Source organism: Chrysemys picta, chromosome 3 (assembly GCF_011386835.1).
Source record: "Chrysemys picta bellii isolate R12L10 chromosome 3, ASM1138683v2, whole genome shotgun sequence".
Classification (NCBI taxonomy): Eukaryota; Metazoa; Chordata; order Testudines; family Emydidae; genus Chrysemys; species Chrysemys picta.
The window spans coordinates 184,103,809-184,126,649 of record NC_088793.1 but is presented as its reverse complement, the minus strand read 5'-3'; the positions used below and the strand labels follow the sequence as shown (position 1 = coordinate 184,126,649).

The window sequence follows — 22,841 nt, the reverse complement described above, 5'->3', positions numbered from 1 at the left end:
TGATGTTAGGGTTTCCATGTTCCGTGACCGTCAAAAGGATCTTGTCCCATTCTTCTTCCTGGAAGGTGATCTTGTAGCCTGCAACGACATCGATGGTGTGATGGCAGCCCTCAACATCGTTCACAATCCAGATGAGTGGAGACTGTTCATTGATTCATCGAAGACGAGTCTTAAAGCTGTTTTACTGCATAATGGCAATGTTTTGCTATCAATTCCAGTTGGTCATGCAGTCCATATGAAGGAAACCTATGACAACACGAAACAACTTTTGAGGTGCATAAACTATGACCAACATCAGTGGCAGCTTTGTGGCGATTTGAAGGTTGTTGCTCTCTTGCTTGGTCTGCAGACTGGATACACAGAGTACTGCTGTTTTCTCTGCGAATGGGATAGTCGTGCAAGAGATTCCCACTACATCAAGAAAGATTGGCCACTCCAACAGTCATTGGAGCCTGGGAGGAAAAGTGTTCAGCATCCACCACTTGTTGAATCAAGGAAGATTTTGTTACCACGCTTACACATCAAGCTGGGTCTGATGAAGAACTTTGTCAAGGCCATTGACAAAACACAAGCAGCTTTCAAGTACCTCCATGGAAAATTTCCAAGGTTAAGTGAAGCTAAGATAAAGGAAGGTGTCTTTGTTGGTCCTCAGATTCATGAACTTCTTCGAGATGATGCATTTGACCATGCGTGGCAAGGAAAAGACGGCATGGAAAGCCTTCCAGTTAGTGGCAATAAATTTTCTCGGAAACAGCAAGGCAGACAACTACAGGTTGTTGGTGGAAAACCTCCTCAAGGCATACAAAAGCCTTGGTTGCAACATGTCACTAAAGATACATTTTTTGCACTCTCATCTAGATTTTTTTCCACCGAACTGCGGAGCAGTGAGCGACGAGCACGGCGAGCGATTTCACCAGGACATTGCAACAATGGAGAAATGCTATCAGGGCAAATGGAGCCCATCAATGCTTGCAGACTATTGCTGGACAGTGACAAGAGATGCTCCATTTAATGAATACAAGAGACAAGCCAAGAAGCGCCGAGTAGACACTGAATAGGACTAAACTATGTACATAATAGTTTTTTGCCTTTTGTTTCATAATAAATTTTATTTATATAACCCTTTTGCTGATTTTTAAAGTGTTACATAAACAGGACAGGTGAAATATTATCATGTAAAGCAACCATAAACACATGAAAAGACCTAGGTTTACAATTTATGATTAAAACTCTACTATCTACACAATATACATAGACATAAAATGTAAAAACTTAAATATCTTAGAAACAGTAGCCAATCAGTTGTTTTAATTGTCATATTTGAATTCAGCACATCAAAATACATAATAAATAGCACATTTTATCTCTGAAGCAGACGACTTCCCAAAAATTGTAGACCAGTGTTATTGGAGCTGTTATTGTCAGGAGAAAGCAGCACCTATGACAAGAGAAGAGAAACATAGTAGGATTCTGAGGGTAACATCAGTAACAGAAAAATATCTAGCTCCAGATGTGGTTTTACTTCAGAAAATGTGACTTGTCTGAAACAATGTATCTAATAAACATAGTCCTTACAAAGCCCAGCAGAAGCTGATTAACTTCAAGTAAACAATTATAGAATAGGGTGTAAAGATGAATGTATTTTAGGCATGAACTTTCCTGCTTAGTCACACTTTGTAAATACTTATTTATACAAATTTTCACCATCTTTTCATAAATACCAGAAAATGTAATATTAACCTCATAGAAGCAGGAGCTTTCTTCTTTGTATTTCATCACTAGGTGAAACATAAACAGGGCTTAAGATAATTAGATAAATATTCTTCAGGGTGTGGAAAACTCTGGGAACAGTACCATGCCCTGTTAACTGTGTGGGCCACTGGATAAACTATTGTCTGTAATCTGTGTTTTTTCTTCTCTTTCTATTTTGGCAAATACACCTTGTTTTTATTTATGTGACTGGAATATGTTGGTGCAGGAAAAACTTAGATGACAAAATAATATAAGTGTATTCTCTTTCCAGTTCATATCCAGCTCCTTCAGTTTCTTTGATGGATCAATTCTTTCTTTCTTTCTTTCTTTCTTTCTTTCTTTTAAAGGCTATTTCAGGATGTACAACATGTTTCCATAGTGCCATTCAGATATCCTTTCCCTGGACATATTCTATATGTCTGAAAGTATAAAAGGTTTTGAGAATACACGTGTGGCCCATGAGGTTGCAGCCTGCAGAGTTCAGGAAATCAGAGCAACCTGCCTCAAAAATCTTAAGCTGTTGCCAAAATCTTATTCTTGATGTGATGCCATGCTGCAAAAGGTACAGTGCAGATCAGCAAAAATCAGATCTGGGGATGTTGTCTGTGAAAATGTAGGAGGAATCAGAGGAAAAACTAAACAAGTAAGTACACCTCACAAATACAGCACAGTTTACTGTAGAAAAAACATTATAAGTTACTTTTGCTTTGAACCGCAGTTACCTTTGACAAATGCACATACGATACCTAAGAGAGGCATTCTATACAAGCAACACATCATATTTTTGTATTCACCAAGAGTAACCATATCTTTCAGTCAGAATGACTTATATTTTATATTAAGAAATCAATTAAACAAGAAAGACCTCAAATAAGGACTGCATCTGTGAGCATGAAATTGTGTTTGTGTCTGTCTGAAGCAGGGCAAGGGCTTATCTAAATTTAAAGGTATAGTATACCGAAAAAGTTGTTATAGATAGTGCTGACAGCAGTGCCTATTATTAAGATTGCTTGATGCTTGCCATCTTAAAACCCTGTTTTCAGGTGTTGATAATGTTGCCGAAGTTTAATAATCTTGAATGAATTTTTCCAGGCTGGGTAGGTATCTGCTGTGATAGTCTGTAGCCTTATGTCCACCCATTTTACAAAACTATACTATGATAAATTTTGTACAAAGTGTGCCTTGTGAGGTATCATTTGAAAACTCAATTTTCTGATCATTATTATCCTGCTAAAATATGTGTGGCAGCATTGTATGGAAAGTTATAAGATTCTACAGTATGATATTACTCAGACACATTTGATATTACTGACCATGGGGATGCTAAAGTCTGAAAAGCAACTACAAACCAGTTCCTCAGAAACAAAACGAAAACTGATGCTTCAGCCAGGTGTCAACAAAATCAAATGGACTGTCATCTGGTTAAGTGGCAGGAAAGAGGGTGTGAGTGAAAAATCTACATCTTCACAAAGAAACAGCTTGAGGTTCTTGGTCCACACAGACTTTCTGTCCTGAAGCCCAGCAGGAGGTGATTCTCAAAGAAGAGGAAAAAGTACAAGAATGGGGAACAGATACCCCAAAATATTGCTCCCTTTCTCTCTGCCCATGGCATCCATAACACCCGAAGAACCAGGCAAGTAACACTGGACTGGGGGAGGGGTCCTGGCAGAAAGGAATCCAGCCAGTAAGACTGCTGAAGCCTGTGGTGAGAGAGACCTTTTGCTTTGAGAGGTTTCAGAGTGGTAGCTGTGTTAGTCTGTATCAGCAAATTTGTTAGTCTCTAAGGTGCCACAAGTACTCCTCGTTGCTTTTGCTTTTCATTCACTTAGCTTGTTAAGTCAGTTATTAGTTGTGTTTTACTTCTATTGTCTTGTAGCCAATGCTGACTTTTATACCTCATTACTTATAATCACTTAAAATCTATCTTTTTGTAGTTAATAAACTTGCTTTATTGTTTTATCTAAGCCAGTGTGTTTGGATTGAAGTGTTTGGGAAACTCTATTTGAGATAACAGGATTGGTGCATATCATTTTCTATTAATAAAATGACAGACTTTATATGAGCTTATATTGTCCAGGAAAGGGCTGGGCAGTACAGGAAGTACGTTTCTGGAGGAAAGTCTGAGACTGAAAATTTGCTGGTGTTGCTCTGCAGTGTCATTCAAGAGTGGCTGGCAGGATTCATACAATATAACTGGGAGTAATTTACATACTGGAGGCTGTGTGTGAGCAGACCAGGAGTGTTTGGTCTCACAGTAAAGCAGTGTAAGAGGCACCCCATGTTGGAGAATTGAGGGGACACAGCTGTTCATCAGTCCAGATTGTACCCTGGGTAATGTCACATCTGTCTCAGGTTGAAATTTTTTTGGAAAATTTCAGCCAAAGCTGTTCAGCCATTTCCAAGAACAGGGGAAAATGTTGGTTTGCCCATGTTAAAACAAATCTGGTGACCTTTTCTTCAAACAGCTTTAGCACCCCCATGGTTTGGAGCAGGGGCTTGAAATTTGGCAGGTGTGGGAGTGTCAGATGTGCCTTTTGTTGTCCCCATGAAAATTTGGCCAAATTATAAGCCTTTGAAAAGCTGCAAATTTCCACATGGTCAATAGAGACTTTGTAGATTTCAACAGCTAAATTCACAGAAAATTCTGTCCAGTCTGACTATTCTCCCTGGGGCTGATCAGGACTGTATTGCAGCTCTGGACTGCTGCAGGCCTTGCTGGGTCCTGGTCCAGCCACCTGAACTGAGAGTAGGGAAATTGTCTCTCTTGTGTTTTCAATGTCCCCCAGCCAATGGGAGTGTGGAACTGGTGCTCGGGGCAGGAACAGTGCGCGGAGCCCCGTGACCCCCACCCCCACCAACCAGACCTGCTGCTGGCCGCTTCTGGGGTGCAGCGTGGTGTCAGAACAGGGAGGGACTAGCCTGCCTTAGCTGGGTAGCACTGCCGACAGGACTTTTAACAGCCCGATCTGCAATGCTGACCAGAGCCACTGCGACCCAGTGCCTTACATTCAGCAACCCAGTATTGGGTCACGAGCCACAGTTTGAAAACCACTGCACTAGAGCACACGCCTCTTCAGAATCTGGAATGAAACCGAAGATTCCCATGCCTGTTGTCAAGGCTGCTTCCCCACTTTGAACTTTAGGGTACAAATATGGGGGCCTGCATGAAAACTTCTAAGCTTAACTACCAGCTTAGATCTGGTCTGCTGCCACCACTCCCAAAATGCTAATTCCCTTTCCTGGGTAGCCTTGAGAGACTCTTCACCAATTCCCTGGTGAATACAGATCCAAACCCCTTGGATCTTAAAACAAGGAGAAATTAACCATCCCCCTCCTTTCTCCCACCAACTCCTGGTGGATCAAGATCCAACCCCCTTGGATCTTAAAAACAAGGAAAAATCAATCAGGTTCTTAAAAAGAAGGCTTTTAATTAAAGAAAAAGGTAAAAATCATCTCTGTAAAATCAGGATGGAAAATAACTTTACAGGGTAATCAAACTTAAAGAGCCCAGAAGAATCCCCTGTAGCCTTAGGTTCAAAGTTACAGCAAACAGAGATAAACACTCTAGCAAAAAGGTACATTTACAAGTTGAGAAAACAAAGATAAAAACTAACACGCCTTGCCTGGCTGTTTACTTACAAGTTTGAAATATGAGAGACTTGTTCAGAAAGATTTGGAGAGCCTGGATTGATGTCTGGTCCCTCTCAGTCCCAAGAGCGAACAACCCCCAAAACAAAGAGCACAAACAAAAGCCTTCCCCCCACCAAAATTTGAAAGTATCTTGTCCCCTTATTGGTCCTTTGGGTCAGGTGTCAGCTAGGTTACCTGAGCTTCTTAACCCTTTACAGGTAAAAGGATTTTGGAGTCTCTGGCCAGGAGGGATTTTATAGTACTGTACACAGGAGGGCTGTTACCCTTCTCTTTATAGTTATGACACCTGTGAAACCCACTGGCAAAGGATCCCTTCCCCCTCTACTGCTTGTCCACATGGAAGACGATAACCTATTACTGCTGTCAGATACTCTGTTAGCTTAACTGGCATAGGTCTATGAGGAAGATCTAAAGGTTCCAAACCTACTATTTTTCCACAGTTTGTGATCATGTAATTAAAGACTGTATCATAATGCACATGTGAAAAGGGGATGGATTAAGGTTGCATATGCTTCTTTCTAGCTTTTTCCCACAATACAACAAGAGGATCTGAAAATTTCTAGTCTCATACAAGGCATATATGCAGCAGCAAAGTTTTCTATTACAATATATTGACTTCACCTGTGCAAGAGGTTGGTGCATTAATTGCTGCAAAGAACTGTGATCTGAGTGGTTAGCAATGAATTGTAGCTATGCTTCCTATTAGTGGTTCTGTATCCTATGTCAGTATGAAATACTTGCAATTGCATTTGCTGTGCATTGTTTATTTGTAGAAATGCTACATTGTTTTATCTGGGTTTGATGTTGGCCACATGCTTCCTTTAATTTCACTGTGGTATGAAAGGATAAGTTTTCCTTTGTATGTCCTTCTCAGTCATTGGAGGGGGGACAGGTTAAAGATGATGGAGGATCTTAACCCTTAAAAGGCTACAGTTCTATAGCATTTGTTTGAAATCCATAGTTTTCACCTTCCACTGTGGTGTACAGAGTCCTGTACTGTCATTTTCACTCTCAGTGTATGGTAAATACCATTTTAGAAGGGTTTATTTCAGTATTTCCTTGTCACATAGACAACTCTCCCTCGTTGTACTTTATTTATTGAGATGAAATCTTGCAGCTTCCACTAAAGGCATCCAGAAAGCATTCTTGTTGCATTCATAAAATCCTCTGGTAGGTAACCAGGTTAGATTATGGTAATTCACAATTCCTGGGGCATGGAAAAGCTCAGGCTTTATTTGTCACTGTGAAGTAAACTGTGAAACACATTTTTAGTTTTAAAAAAAGTTTCTGTGTAGATTTAGAAACTAGCAATTACATGCTAATATTTCTAGACTAACAGGAACAGAAGTTAGAGTTAATGAGCCCTGTGCAGGTACATCATTAATACTGATTCTCAAAGCACTCAATAAAGATTAGTTAATCCTCACAACAGCTCTGTGAAGTAGGTAATATCCTTGTTTTGCAGATAGTGAAAATGCAACAGAGGTAAAAGGCATGACTTTCAGAGGTGCTGATCACCTGTACCTTCCACAAAGTCACTGGAAGTTAGCAGAGTCCGCCACCTCTGGAAAAATTCAGGTCCTAATTGATTTGAGGGGATGTCAGTGCCCAAGTGGGGATTAGAATTCAGAACATCTGAGTCCCGCTGCTTTGTTTACACTAGTTGGTTGCATCAGTTCAGTATGGTTTAAATTTCAGTCTGTAAGAAACAAGTTTGCCAACATAAATGTTGCCTAGTTGTTCTCATCTCAGGCCAATTCAGTCAGGGTGGATGTGGTTCACTCCCAATAATTGATGAGGAGGTGTCAATATCAAGAGAGGGAAAATTGCTTTTGTAGTGAGCCAGCCACTCCCAGTCCCTATTCAAGCCCAAATTAATGGTGTTAAATTTGCAAATGAATTGTAGCTCTGCAGTTTCTCTTTGAAGTCTGTTTTTGAAGTTTTTTTGTGGAAGGATGGCTACTTTTAAATCTGTTATTGAATGTCCAGGGAGCTTGAAGTGTTCTCCTACTGGCTTTTGTATGTTACCATTCCTGATGTCTGATTTGTGCCCATTTATTCTTTTACATAGAGACTGTCCGTTTGGCCAATGTACATGGCAGAGGGGCATTGCTGGCACATGATGGCATATATCACATTAGTAGATGTGCAGGTGAATGAGCCCCTGATGGTGTGGCTGATGTGGTTGGGTCCTCTGATGGTGTTGCTAGGGTAGATATGGGGACAGACTAGGCAATGGGGTTTGTTACAGGGATTGGTTCCTGGGTTAGTATTTCTGTAGAGTGCTGTGTAGTTGCTGGTGAGTATTTGCTTCAGGTTGGGGGCTGTCTGTAAGTGAGGACTGGCCTGCCTCCCAAGGTCTGTGAGAGTGAGGGATCGTTTTCCAGGATAGGTTGTAGATTGTTGATGATGTACTGGAGAGGTTTTAGCTGGGGGCTGTATGTGATAGCCAGTGGTGTTCTGTTATTTTCCTTGTTGGGCCTGTCCTGTAGTAGGTGACTTCTGGGTATTGACACCTCCTCATCAGTTATTGGGAGTGGACCACATCTACCCTGACTGAATTGGCCTTGTTAACACTGGTTCTCCACTTGTAAAGTAAATCCCTTCTCTTCATGTGTCAGTATATTTATGCCTGCATCTGTAATTTTCACTCCATGTATCTGAAGAAGTGGGGGTTTTTGCCCAAGAAAGCTTATGCCCAAATAAATCTGTTAGTCTTTAAGGTGCCACCGGCCTCCTTGTTGTCTTCTTATATGTTTGTATAGCTGCTAGCATATTCTGAGTGCTACTGAAATGAATAATAACTCTCTGCATATTTTCTGAGTGTTGATGTGGTTCAGAGGATGAGAGAACTGATTAATCCAGCTGCTATGTATTTTGAATTGCTCTATAGATATTTTGTACTCATACATATTTGAATTTAAAAACAGAGCAAAAGTCAAATAAGAGAAATACTGGCTAGCCATTTCCCAAAGAACAATAGATTATATGGTAGTTTCATCTAGAGATGAGCCAAAAATCAACATTTTAATGCAAATCCCATCATATTTCAGGAGGTGTCATGAGGAGGGGGTTTAGAATTCAAATCTCTAGATTTGAACCTGCTCTTTTGATTTGTAGACTCTATAACTGTAAAAAAAAAGGCTGTCTATGTTCTGGTTCACATGCTGACAGAAACTCTAGGGAATGAGTTTCATCCCCAAATGGATGAAAGGTCACTGTCCAAAATCTCAGAAGAACATCTTGTAAGATTTTGGCCCAACTGAATTCTAAATGCTCATCTCAGCTTCTGTCTGGCTCAAACACCTTCTCAGACCATCTCTGGCTTTAATGCAATTTCCATATACCTAAATGACTTTTACTGCACTTGGTTGTTACAGCAGGTTTAACAATGCATTTACTTAGGGTAGGTCTATACTTACCTCCGGGTCCGGCGGTCAGCAATCGATCTTCTGGGATCGATTTATCTTGTCTTGTCTAGACGCGATAAATCGATCCCGGATCGATCCCGGAAGTGCTCGCCGTCGACGCCGGTATTCCTGCTCCGCGAGAGGAGTACGCAGAGTCGATGGGGGAGCCTGCCTGCCGCGAGTGGACCCGCGGTAAGTTCGAACTAAGATACTTCAACTTCAGCTACATTATTCACATAGCTGAAGTTGCGTATATAAGTGGGGGGTTAGTGTGGACCAGCCCTTAGACACAGACCCAGCAGGACATAATTACCAATGGATCACTGCATTTAAAAATAGATTGGAGTGCATTGTTCAACACTCAGATCAGTGTTACAAATTTTAGCTTCTGTTTTCCTATTCCATTTCTTTATTTCAAACTGAACATAACTTCAACCTTCTTATTTTTAATTTTATAAACTTCAATGCAATCAGCACAAGATGTTAACTGGAAATGACGTGTATACTGATGAGTTTGGATTTGTGCTGCTTTTACTACTTATTTTATTATCAATGGACAGCATTTAAAACAAAATACTTGAATAGCTGTGTGATTTCACTCTTATTTTCTTCAATTGGAACTGAACCAAAAGCTACTAAAGTTAATGGAAATCTTTGTGACTAATAGTACAGTGAAAAAGGGTGGTTATGACTGGTTGCAATGGGCAGTGTGCCCAAATTGTTTAATCCATCCTTATCTCTAGACAGGAAGGTAATGAAAACAAATACCCTTATTATCTGGGATTTTAAGGAAACCGTTCTAAGAAGTAAGACTTGCAATACTTGGTTTTGATCCATTTTAATCAATAGCAGTCCCCTTTAACATCACAAAACCATTTAAAAATCTGTTAGGTATTTTGTACCTGTAAACCTTACTCATTTATACAATGTCTGGATAAACTTAGTAGATGACATTACAATAACTTCTGTTTATTTCATTCATTAGTAAGGCACCTGTCGTAGTATCAGGGGACCCATTGCATAAATTAGTGATGCATTAAATTAAATTAAAGAAAGGGAGACAAATTTTCCTTCCCTTTCTGTCCAACCTGCTCTCTTATATAACTGTCAGTTATTTATATTATAACTTATAAATATATAACTTTTGAAACAAGGCGGTTAATGCATTAAAGATCACAAACAAGGTCAGCTCTCAGACTACTGCACTGGGTAGCACAGTATGGGGAGGAAGTGACCAGGCCTCTGTGGAGAAAGAAGTGGTTCAGGACTATTTAGAAAAGCTGGACGAGCACAAGTCCATGGGTCCGGATGCGCTGCATCCGAGGGTGATAAAGGAGTTGGCGGATGTGATTGCAGAGCCATTGGCCAATATTTTTGAAAACTCGTGGTAATGGGGGGAGGTCCAGGTTGACTGGAAAAAGGCTAATGTAATGCCCATCTCTAAAAAAGGGAAGAAGGAGGATCTGGGGAACTACAGGACAGTCAGTCTCACCTCAGTCCCTGGAAAAATCATGGAGCAGGTCCTCAAGGAATCAATTCTGAAGCACTTAGAGAGGAAAGTGATCAGGAACAGTAAGCATGGATTCACCAAGGGCAAGTCATGCCTGATTAACCTAATTGCCTTCTATGATGAGATAACTGGCTCTGTGGATGAGGGGAAAGCAGTGGATGTGTAGGAGTAGGAGCATTGCCAGCAGATTAAGGGATGTGATCATTCCCTTCTATTTGGCATTGGTGAGGTCTCATCTGGATTACTACGTCCAGTTTTGGGCCCCACACTACAAGAAGGATGTGGAAAAATTAGAAAGAGTCCAGTGGAGGGCAACAAAAATGATTAGGGGTCTGGAGCACATGACTTATGAGGAGAGGCTGAGGGAACTGGGATTGTTTAGTCTACAGAAGAGAAGAATGAGGGGGGATTTGATAGCTGCTTTCAACTACCTGAAAGGGGGTTCCAAAGAGGATAGATCTAAACTGTTCTCAGTGGTACCAAATGACAGAACAAGGAGTAATGGTCTCAAGTTGCAGGGGGGTAGGTGGGGGGTTGTTAGGTTGGATATTAGGAAAACCTTTTTCACTAGGAAGGTGGTGAAGCACTGGAATGGGTTACCTAAGGAGGTAGTGGAATCTCCTTCCTTAGAGGTTTTTAAGGTCAGGCTTGACAAAGCCCTGGCTGGGGTGATTTAGTTTTGGATTGGTCCTGCTTTGAGCAGGGGGTTGAACTAGATGACCTCCTGAGGTCCCTTCCATCCCTGATATTCTATGATTCTATGATCTATATATTGAATTATTGCTTAGTCATAGATTGAGGAAGTGCTGTTCAGACCCAAACTAGATTTAGGCACAAGTTTAGGCTCAAAGTCAAATTGAAGGTAAGGGCTGGCTAGTGTTTAGGTTCAGATTCCAACGCACTGAAATTTAGCAAGCTGCTTTTATTTTAGGCCATTCTGATTTAATTTCTAAGCTGCAGCCTCTGTTAGATTAACTGTAAATCCGAACAGTCGCAGAATCATAGAAATGTAGGGCTGGAAGGGACCCTGAGAATTCATCAAGTCCAGCCCCCGGTGCTGAGGCAGGACCCAGCAAACCAGACCATCCCTGACAAATATTTGTCCAGCTCGTTCTTAAAAATCTCCAATGATGGGGATTCCACGACCTCCCTTGGGAAGCTTAATTACCCTTATAGTTAGAAGGTTTTTCCTAATACCTAATTTAAATCTCCCTTGCTGCAGATTAAGCCCATTACTACTTGTCCTACCTTCAGTGGACATGGACAACAATTGATCACAGTCCTCTTTATAACAGCCTTTAAAATATTTGTTATCAGGTCTCTATTTCTTTTGTTTTTTACAGTGCAAATATTTGTATTAAAAAATAAATAGAAAGTGAGCACTGTACACTTTGTATTCTGTGTTGTAATTGAAATAAATATATTTGAAAATGTAGAAAACATCCAAAGATATTTAAATAAACGGTATTATATTATTGTTTAACAGTGCAATTAATCACGCGATTAATGTTTTTAAGCGCACGATTAATCGTGATTAATTTTTTTAATCACTTGACAGCTCTAGTTTATATATAAATTGAGCCAAATGCCAGAAGAACCTTGTGGGTATACTTTATATATATATGACATACACAAAAACTATATTAACAGAACATTATTAAAGTTGCAAAGTCAAATACTCAAAATTTAGGAAATGCCAGAATGTTTACTTGCACAACCTTAATTTGGCCCTCTCGTGTGTATACATTATACTACAGTCTTTAATTACATGATCACATTCTTTTTTTCCCCCTCAGGACCCCCTGCCTCATTCAGTGCACAGGATGGACTTAACGAGCAGCTATTCATTATTTGGCTTTCTCCTTTGTTCAATGCGTAGCCCCATGCCTAGTGATTATATACTATTCAAACCTTGCTCTGAAGACAGAATTAATTTCCTCATGAGCTTTTTCTATGGCGCTCATCACTATAGTATCAGAGTGCTTCACAAACATTAATGATTTTATCTTCACAACAGCCCTGAGAGACTAGAGGGTATTATTATTCCAATCCAGAGATTTGGGACTGAGGAACAGATTAAGGTCAAAAGTATCCACTAATTTCAGGTGCCCAACTTGAGACACTTAGGACCTGATCTTTCAGAGTACTTAACACTATGTAGCACTTTGTATGTTCAAATTACAGCTCCCCTTGACTGCTGTTGTAGCTGTGAGCATTCAGCTGTTCTACAAATCAGACCCACGGTCTCAAGTTGGGCACCCAGAAAATGAACACACAATTAGTGACCAACTGTGAAAAGTTTGCTTTAAGTGACTTGCCCAACAGCACACAGGAACCCTGTGCCAGAGGAAGGGATAGAATCCATTCTCCAGGGCAGCATTCAACTGCCTTAATCAAGACCCTCCTTTCTCTTCCTGTAGTTCCCTTCCTTTCACACCTTCAGTTTTTGCAACAATTGAGGCAGACAACAGTCTCACTCACCGCACAATCCTGATTCATCCCCAGAGCAGGTCCATCGTGCAGTCCATTGTGTTCTCTGAATGAGGCAGGGGTCCCATCATGTGGAAAAAATAGTGTGAGCTCACGTAAAGACTAAATCATAATGAACCTGCACGGGGTGAGGGAGGATGCCGAGGGGATGCAAATTAAGGTTCCACAAGCAACCATGATTCTGGCATTTCTTAAGTTCTGAGTGCTTGATTTTCAACCTTAATCATCTTATTTTAACATAATTTTTGTGAGTAATTTAATAACTTAAAAAAATTAAAAACAAAGAAATTCCATCATGTGGTGCCATATTGACACCTAGTCACTCCCTCATGCATTCCGTTTTTTTTTTCTTTGGTGCCCAGTCTCTACCCTTCCCTAAAAGGCACCCAGTCCCAGTCTCCCAGCCCAATCAATCCCAGGCCTCCTCACTGCCTGGCTCCTGGTCTCCAACTCCTTCCATAACCAGTCAGTCTCCTCTCCTTCCATAACCAGTCAGTCTCCTCTCCTCTAATTCCCAGTCACAGTTTCTCCTGTTCTCTCACAGTCCCACCTTCACCAGACTCTTTGTTCTAGTTTGCTCTGTTCCCTCCCCTTGGTTTGACTTTTGTCCTCTCTGCGTTTGAATCAGACAGCTTCTTCCTCCACACTGCCTTGGTGCCAGCAGGGGGTCATTGGGCAAACAGGAGAGAAAGGCTTCCATTTCTGGTACCCATCCCCACCCTGGTCTGAAGCAGCAATTACAGATGCAGACCTGAGCCCCCATGGCTCTGGGTTGGAGCCTTCTCAGTTGCTCAGTGGGGATGGTGCACAGGTAGTCTGGTCAGCACTACGAGTAGTAGTAGTAGAGACTCAGTGAGGATGGAATCGTCGGAGATTTTAGTTGCTAAAATCTAAGTCTCTATTGAACATATGCAAACTGTGAGTCTTCAAAGGGTTATAACTTGGACAGATTTTCATGCGAATAGCAAAAGGCACATCCCTGACACAAAGCAAATTTCAAGTCCCTGCCCCAAAGCATGAGGGCACTGGAGCTTTTAAAAGACAAGGCAGAATTTTTTAACATGGACAAATAATATATTTTTCTCTAGCCTCGTCCATGAAATGGCTGAATCATTCTGGCTGAAACTAAACAAACAAAAAACCTGGGGCAGACAGCATGAAAAGTTGCAGCCCAAACAGTTAAAATTTTGCAATGTTGTAACTGAAGACAGGGCTTATAATGGGTAGAGTTGAAAAACCTTAATAATAGATGTCAAGTATCAGAGGGGTAGGTAGTTAGTCTGAAGCTGTAAAAAGCAACAGAGGGTCCTGTGGCATCTTAAGACCTTGAGAGGCAGGCCAGTCCTCGCCCACAGACAACCTGTCAACCTTAAGCATATTCTCACCAGCAACCACGCACCGCACCATAACAACTCTAACTCAGGAACCAACCCATGCAACAAACCTCGATGCCAACTCTGCCCACATATCTACACCAGCAACACCATCACAGGACCTAACCAGATCAGCTACAACATCACTGGCTCATTCACCTGCACGTCCAATGTTATATATGCCATCATATGCCAGCAATGCCCCTCTGCTATGTACATTGGCCAAACTGGACAGTCACTACGCAAGAGGATAAATGGACACAAGTCAGATATCAGGAATGGCAATATACAAAAACCTGTAGGAGAACACTTCAACCTCCCTGGCCACACAATAGCAGATGTAAAGGTAGCCATCTTACAGCAAAAAAACTTCAGGACCAGACTCCAAAGAGAAACTGCTGAGCTCCAGTTCATTTGCAAATTTGACACCATCAGATCAGGATTAAACAAAGACTGTGAATGGCTATCCAACTACAGAAGCAGTTTCTCCTCCCTTGGTGTTCACACCTCAACTGCTAGCAGAGCACCTCACCCTCCCTGATTGAACTAACCTCGTTATCTCCATACTGATTTATACCTGCCTCTGGAGATTTCCATTACTTGCATCTGAAGAAGTGAGGTTCTTACCCACGGAAGCTTATGCTCCCAATACTTCTGTTAGTCTTAAGGTGCCACAGGACCTTAATAATAGATGGTGCTGCCAGCCCAGCCTATCTATCTATCTATCTATCTATCTATCTATCTATCTATCTATCTATCTATCTAAATTCATCCCTAATGTAAGAGCATTAAGTGAACAGAATTACACCAGGGATCATTTGGCCCTATTAAAGTTACACAGAATTGCTTTTAGTATTAATTTTATCATTTCCCATAAACACCCCTTTACATGGCAAAACAAACGTAGCCTGTATATTTGATTTTCACACGTGTATTCTGTCATTTAATATAAAAATGAACTAGACAACAGATCTTTGATTTCAGTGTGAAGTTCATCTGATTAGTCTTATGTCTGAACATATTCTGTTAAAAGCTAAGAACATAAATGGGTTCAAATGATATGTCATGTATGCTAAGTAAGTTTCCTCACCAAATCTGTTGTGTAAACTGAATTACACTAACTGCACCTACACATTCAAAATTACTTTATTTGCATAACAAACAGATCTTACGAACTATGTGCACACTGTTTGCTCACCAATTAGGCTTTCTCTTTTTTGTCTTTCAATCCTCTTGGTTGGTCATTCATAAAAAAAAAGTTGTTTTTCTTGGTATTGCAAAGAAAAGCTGCTAATGAAGGAGCAATGAATGGTCTGATTGTGTTACTGTTTGTATGCTTGTACCTTCATTTGCATCAGTGCCAGGCACAGATCCCAAGACTCATTTTGTAGTCTTCAGTGTTCTTCTTCCCCTCCCCCCACTTGAACCAAACATGCATATTTATCATCAGCTTCAAGAATAAAGAAGGGGATGACTTCCTTTCTCTTGTCACATTACTGCAACCTACATGCATTAAAGAGTGAAAATACTCTGCTCCCTCTTCCCCTGCAGATCTCCTGTCTCAAATTTCAGATTGATTTTGCAATCTGTTACCTGTTGGAGAACATACAACACACATTGCAGGCCACCTCCATATCTTTCCTTGGGAATATCCTTTCAGAATGTGCATCCATTTACTGCTGCAGGGAACTGAACTGCTATTTATAATATTTCTGGTGATAATCTACACTGTGCTGGGTGCTGTAAAAACGGAAGAGAAGCCACAGTCCTTGTCTCAAAGAGCTTACACAGAAGAGTCCTGAAGCCCATAGGTCCACACTGCAGTACAAGCATTCTTCACTAGGTCAATCTTTCACCCCTTAATGCAGCAAATGAGTTTATATATTTTGTAGTTCAAAAGTGACTCCTCAGATCTGGTGTTGTCTCTGGTTCTTCACATTTTTTTCTGTCATTTGAATTTTTTGTTAAGCTTTAAAAAATAACATTTAAAAAAAAAAGAATGTAGTGCTTTGTTTTCTCTCTGTGTTCACAGAACAAGCCTCACTTCATTGAATGCCAGGGAGAAAATAATGCAGTCTCCCATTAGAGTTGTTTGCATCATTTTCCGGGATGACAGTTTAAGTCTGCTGGCTACAGATGGCCTTTGAAAACTGACAACACTTGCTGTTATGCCAGTGTATGACTTCATCTGTGTGACTCTGCATGTGACTGCAGCTTTCTTCCTCTTCTGCTAGCCAAGAATGTTTCACAGTTTCCAATTTACTGGTGCAAGAATAATGGAGGATCCCTCTGCATAAAAGAATCACCAGCCTGAAACTGCTCTTCTGCTTGTACTCGGAGACATTCAGCGCTGTCAAAAGCATATTATTAAATTCTGTTTGTTTGGGGGGGTTTCTACCCACTCCAAAGCTAACCTGGATGAACCAGCATCTTTGTAACTGGAATACTGTCTGAAATAAACAGTTTTCCATTCTGTTGATGTCAATTAGGGCAGTGCTGAGCTGCCAAAATCTTAACAACTGGTTCCCTCCTCCTCACCCCAGGAGGGGGTCGTGGTCCGCCCCCGCCCCCCTGGGATTCCTGCCCCATCCAACCCCCCATGTTCCTTGATGCCCCCCCGACAGCTGCCCCATCCACCCCCCTTCCCTGTCCCCTAACTGTCCCCCGCCGCCACATCCAACCCCTCCTCTCATTCCTGATGGCCCCCCGGGACCCCTGCCCCATCCAACCACCCCTTCTCTCTATCCCCTGATTGCCCCTGGAACCCCTGACCCTGACTGCCTCCTACCACCCCATCCAACCCCTGCTCCTTCCTGACTGCCCCCCTTATCCCCATTCAATCCCCCTGTTCCCTGCCCTCTGACCACTCCGACCCCTATCCACCCCACCACCACCAACCTGAACTCCTCTGCCCTCGGTTTATCCAACACCCCCTCCCTGCTCCCTTACTGCGGTGCCTGGAGGTGACTGGCAGTGCTACAGCCGTGCCGCTCAGCTGAGGCCAGGGCTGCGGGGCCAGGGCAGCCTGGCCGGGGCCACGGGGCCAGGGCCGGGGCCACAGGGCCGGAGCCGGAGCCGCTGGGCCAGAGCTGGGGCCGCTGGGCCGGGGCCGGGGCTGGGGCCGCTGGGCCGGAGCTGGGGGTGGGGCTGGGGCCGCTGGGCCAGGGCTGGGGCCGGAGCCACGTGGCCGGAACCGAAGCTGCTCGGCTGGGCCGCACTGCCGCGCAGCACCTCCCTGGAACCCTCCTCATGCCCCCCCACACCAGCTCACCTGTGCGAAGCTGCCGCTTGCTTCTCAGCCCTCCCAGGCTTCCCACACGAACAGCTGATTCGAGGGAAGCAGGGGAGGGGGGAGGAGAAGAGGGGTGGAGCGTTCAGGGGAGGAGGCGGAGGTGAGTTGGGGCCGGGGGCAGGGCAGAGAGCTGCCGGAGCTTTACCGGTTGTTAAATTTAAAAGCCCTTTTAAAAGGGCTTCTAAATTTAACAACCGGTTCCCGCGAACCGGTGCGAACCGGCTCCGGCTCACCACTGAATTAGGGTTTTCTATAGTATCCATCACTCTAGTACCTGACTGCTTGCCAGGTAAATTAGATCTACATAGAACTGTAGGACTGGAAGGAACCTCGAGAGGTCTTCTAGTCCAGTACCCTGCACTCAAGGAAGGACTAAGTATTATCTAGACCATCTCTGACAAGTGTTTGTCTAACTTTCTCTTAAAAATCTCCAATGATGGAAATTCCACAACCTTCCTAGGCAATTTATTCTAGTGTTTAATCACCCTGACAGTTAGGAAGCTTTTCCTAATGTCCAACCAAAGCAGCCTCTGCTGCAATTTAAGCCCATTGCTTCTTGTCCTCAGAGGTTAAGAAAAATGATTTTTCTCCCTCCTCCTTGCAACAACCTTTTACATATTTGAAAACTGTTATCATGTCCCCGTCTCAGTCTTCTCTTATCCAGACTAAACAAACCCAATTTTTTCAGTCTTCTCACATAGGTCATGTTTTCTAGACCTTTAATAATTTTTGTTGCTCTTCTCTGGACTTTCTCCAATTTGTCCACATCTTTCGTGAAATGTGGCACCCAGAACTGGACACAATACTCCAGATAAGAACTAATCAGAGCGGGTAAAGTGGAAGAATTACGTCTCGTGTCTTGCTTACAACAGTCCTGCTAACACAGCATTCTAGTATTTGCTTTTTTTTGCAACAGTGTTACACTGTTGATTCATATTTAGCTTGTGATCCCTTTCCACAGGACTCCTTCCTAGGCAGTCATTTCCCATTTTGTATGTGCGCAACTGATTGTTCCTTCCTAAGACAAGTACTTTGTATTTGTCCTTATTGAATTTTGTCCAATTAACTTCAGACCATTACTCCAGTTTGTTCAGATCATTTCAAATTTTAGTCCTATCTACTTCTTATCAAACTGTCTGTACTGGGCTATCTTGATTATCACTTCAAAATATTTTTCCCCCTCTTACTTAATTGGCCTCTCAGAGTTGGTAAGACAACTACCACCTTTTCATGCTCTCTGTATGTGTATATATATCTCCTCAATATATGTTTCATTCTATGCATCCGAAGAAGTGGGCTGTAGCCCACGAAAGCTTATGCTCAAATAAATTTGTTAGTCTCTAAGGTGCCACAAGTACTCCTGTTCTTTTTGCGGATACAGACTAACACGGTTGCTATTCTGAAACCTTCCAAAGCACTTGTTACCCCTCCTGGCTTGGTATCATACACAAACTTTATAAGTGTACTCTCTATGCCATTATCTAAATCATTGATGAAAATATTGAACAGAACTGGACCCAAAACTGATTCCTGTGGGACCCCACTCAATATGCCCTTCCAACATGACTGTGAACTACAGATAACTACTCTCTGGAAATGGTTTTCCAACCAGTTATGCACCCACCTTTATAGTAGCTAGGGTTGCCAACCCTCCTGGATTGGCCGGGAGTCTCCCAGAATTGAAATCGATCTCCTGGTGGCTACTGAAACCAATCTGGGAGATTTTAATAGGCTACTAAGTGCCCCCCCCCCCAGATTGGCCTGCTGGGAAGGGTGGGAGAGGGGCTTTGTCTTCCTGCTGAGCCTGCCCATCCCACCCCACCACACTCAGCTCCGTCCCTGGCAGCCGGGCTGGGTGGGGAGCGGAAGGGGCAGAACCAGCTGTTTCTTGCACCAGCCGCTGGGTCACTGCTCCAGTAGCGCAGCAGCCACCTGAGAGAGCCTGGCTGAGGTGGCAGTGGCCCACCCAGGCCAGGCTTTGAGGGACTGGGGCTGAGAGAGCCAGAGCCCCCTCTCCCACGGCATGCTTGGCCCTTGTCACCAGCAGCCAAGCCCGGGCAGGGAGCAGGACACTGCCACCTCCCCATACAGGTTCTCTCTCAGGAAGCTGCTGTGCTGCATGGAGCAGTGATCCAGCACAGCTGGCTTCAGCCATGAGAGGTGGCTCTGTCATGCTTCTCACCTGGGCCCAGCTGCCAGGGAGAGCGGCCGAATATGCCGGGGGTGGGGTGGAGCAGTGGGAGAAGGACAGAGCCCTTCCCCCACAGATAATGTGGGGTGGGGAGAGTGCAGCAGCCTCAGGTTAGGTGCGGGGAGGGGGTCATTTGGCAGAGGAGACACATGGGGTGGTCACGTGTATGACGTTATTGACATGAACTGTGACCGTATAGATCATTGTTTCAACCAGGGTCCTATGGTTGCACCAGGTCTTGTAGAGAGGAGGTCAAGTGGGGTGTCTATGGAAAGGTTATAGTTTGCTGGTTATGATTATGCTATCTGTATGTGTGTATCATTTTTGTATTTGAAGTTATTAATTTTGGCTAGGTACTTGTATCTCAATGTGTTTGATTCTAAGTAGCCTCAGTGAAGCATTTGGTCAGCTTCTTGAGAAAGGACTATTCTTGCCCAATCAAAAAACACTTAACTGACAATGGACTTTGGGAGACGCCAATCCACATCTGAGCTTTCCTGGGAACATTCAAACTAACATGTAAACAATGGTGTCGGCTAACAAAAAGCTGAAACATTCATGGACATGTGACTTGCCCAGGTGGCTACAAATTCCATCTTGTTGCTATGACTTTGCACAGAAGAACAAAGGGATTTCCGCTCACAAGAGAGAGAATATAAAAGGCCCTGGAAGCCTTTCCATTTTGTCTTCAGCTGGCTCAAGAGATGGCCTCGCCACCCCCAACAGATGCCTGAAAGAAACTGGAATAAAGGACAGTAACTACAAAGGTGTGAGTGATTGCTGAACCCAGACTAGGAAGGAGTCCAGTCTGTGAAAGAAGCTTATTGGAACATCTCTGAGGGTGAGATTTCATCTGTAATTAGTTTCTTAATGTATTAGGATTAGACTTGCGTGTTCTGTTTTATTTTGCTTGGTAACTTACTTTGTTCTGTCTGTTATTACTTGGAACCACTTAAATCCCACTTTTTATATTTAATAAAATCACTTTTTGCTTATTAATTAACCCAGAGTAAATAATAAATACCTGGGGGAGCTGTGCATATCTCTCTATCAGTGTTATAGAGGGCAGACAACTTATGAGTTTACCCTGTATAAGCTTTATACAGAGTAAAACGGATTTATGTGGGGTTTGGATCCCACTGGGAGCTGGGTGTCTGGGTGCTAGAGACAGGAGCACTTCTTAAGCTGTTTTCAGTTAAGTCTGCAGCTTTGGGGCATGTGGTTCAGACCCTGGGTCTGTGTTGGAGCAGACTGGTATGTCTGGCTCAACAAGGCAGAGTTCTGGAGGCCCAAATTGGCAGAGAAAACGGGCTCAGAGGTAGTCTCAGCACATCAGGTGACAGTCCCATGGGGGCCTCTGTGACCGAACCCATCATAACGTGTTCTCCCCTTTAGATTATGTCCCCCCCAGTATGGGGAGGCATGAGTCATCTATGAAGTGGCCACTATTTCAGTGCATAGACTGCAGTAGCAAGTGCAAAACAGCTGTGTTCCATCCCTACCTAACCACTGCACAAACCTAGTTACCTCTGTACTCTAAAATTGCATGGGATTATTATAACCTATTAAAAATAATTCTATAAGCAAATCTGAGGCAAAAACATCTTTATTTGTAATTTAATGGGTATCAGGTTCAGAACTTTTTTTTTAAATTGTTTTTACTTACAATTATGCAGCATATATAGAACATATATTTTCTACAGAGCATCATGCCAATCGGCCAGACATTTCGTGTAGTCTAAAGACTGATTCTTGAGCACAGATGGAGGAAGTTTTATTTAATGTGTACACTAAATGTGTTTGCTGCTGTAGAGAGTGGCTCAGCCACAGCCAGGGTGGTGTTTGAGGAACACCGTCCCTGTGAAATCTCTAGGAGGCATCATGACCATAGAGAGCTGCAGCATTCCTTGCAAGATGGGGTGATAAGCCATGGCTCTAGTCCTCCACTTTTCCACTCCTTGTACAGCAGATATGCAGACAGTTGTGAATCCCAAGCTAAAACTTCCATTGGGCCTAGCCCTGGTGCATAGAGAAGGAGGAATGTGAGAAACTTCTTGCAGGCCCAAGCAGGAATAAATAAAAGAACCAATTATTACATTTATATAGAAAGCCTACCAAACTCACGGTTCATTTTGGTCAATTTCATGGTCATAGGATTTAAAAAATAATAAATTTCATGATTTCAGCTATTTAAATCTGAAATTTCACAGTGTTGTAATTGTAGGGGTCCTGACCCATAAAGGAGATGTGGGGGAGGTTTCAAGGTTATTGTAGGGGGGTTGCAGTACTGCTAACCTTACTTCTGCACTGCTGCTGGCGGTGGTGCTGCCTTCAGAGTTGGGCAGCTGGAGAACGGTGGCTGCTGGCTGGGAGCCCAGCTCTGAAGGCAGAGCCACCTCCAGCAGCAGCACAGAAGTAAGGATGACAGGGTATGGTATGGCCACCCTTACTTCTGCACTGCTACCTGCAGAGCTGCGCCCTCATTCAGCAGCCGCCACTGTCCGGCTGCCCAGCTCTGATGGCAGCAGCGCAGAAGTAAGAGTGGCATGGTATGGTATTGCCACCCTTACTTCTGTGCTGATGCTGGTGGGGCGCTGCCTTCAGAGCTAGGTGTCCAGCTAACAGCCCCTGCTCTCCAGCCAGTCCAGATCTGAAGGCAGCGCAGAAGTAATGTTGGCAATACCATGACCCCCGCAAAATAACCTTGTGACCCCCCTGAAACTCCCTTTTGGATCAGGACCTAAGTTCCCTGTAAGCTGTGCGGCCACACAGCAGGCTATCAAGGGCCATAGAGGTGGGGAGAGGTGCCGCTCCCCTGGCCCGGCCCAGCCCAGCTGGAGCTGCTGGGGAGAGGAGTCCCTCCCCTTGCCCGGCCCAGCCCAGCCCAGGCTCACTGGAGCTGCTGGGAAGAGGAGCCTCTCCTCCGGCCCAGCCCAGCCCCATTGGAGCTGCCGCGGCCAGGGGGGCAGCCTGGACCCCAAACTCCTCATCCCCGGCCACACCCCAGAGCCCGCACCCCCTGCACCCAACCCTCTGCCCCAGCCCTGAGCTCCCTCCCGCACTCCGAACCCCTTGGCCCCACCCCCACCACACATCGCCTCCATATTGGTGCACATAACAAAATTAATTCTGCACATGGATGTAAAAAATTAGAGGGAACCGTGGTCAGGAC

The 22,841-nt window shown here is 43.4% G+C and overlaps 1 long non-coding RNA gene across 2 annotated transcripts in view; it reads right to left on the bottom strand.

Moving 5' to 3' along the window:
• Positions 1–16,338, bottom strand: part of LOC101941031 (uncharacterized) — a 28,628-nt gene extending 12,290 nt beyond the window's left edge. The window contains exon 1 of one of the 2 annotated variants that reach the window (XR_010600248.1): positions 15,780–16,338. This is a non-coding gene — a long non-coding RNA (uncharacterized LOC101941031). Of the gene's footprint in view, positions 1–15,384 lie in introns of both variants that reach the window. The other variant, XR_010600247.1, reaches the window with a different exon arrangement.
• Positions 16,339–22,841: the final 6,503 nt, after the last annotated feature.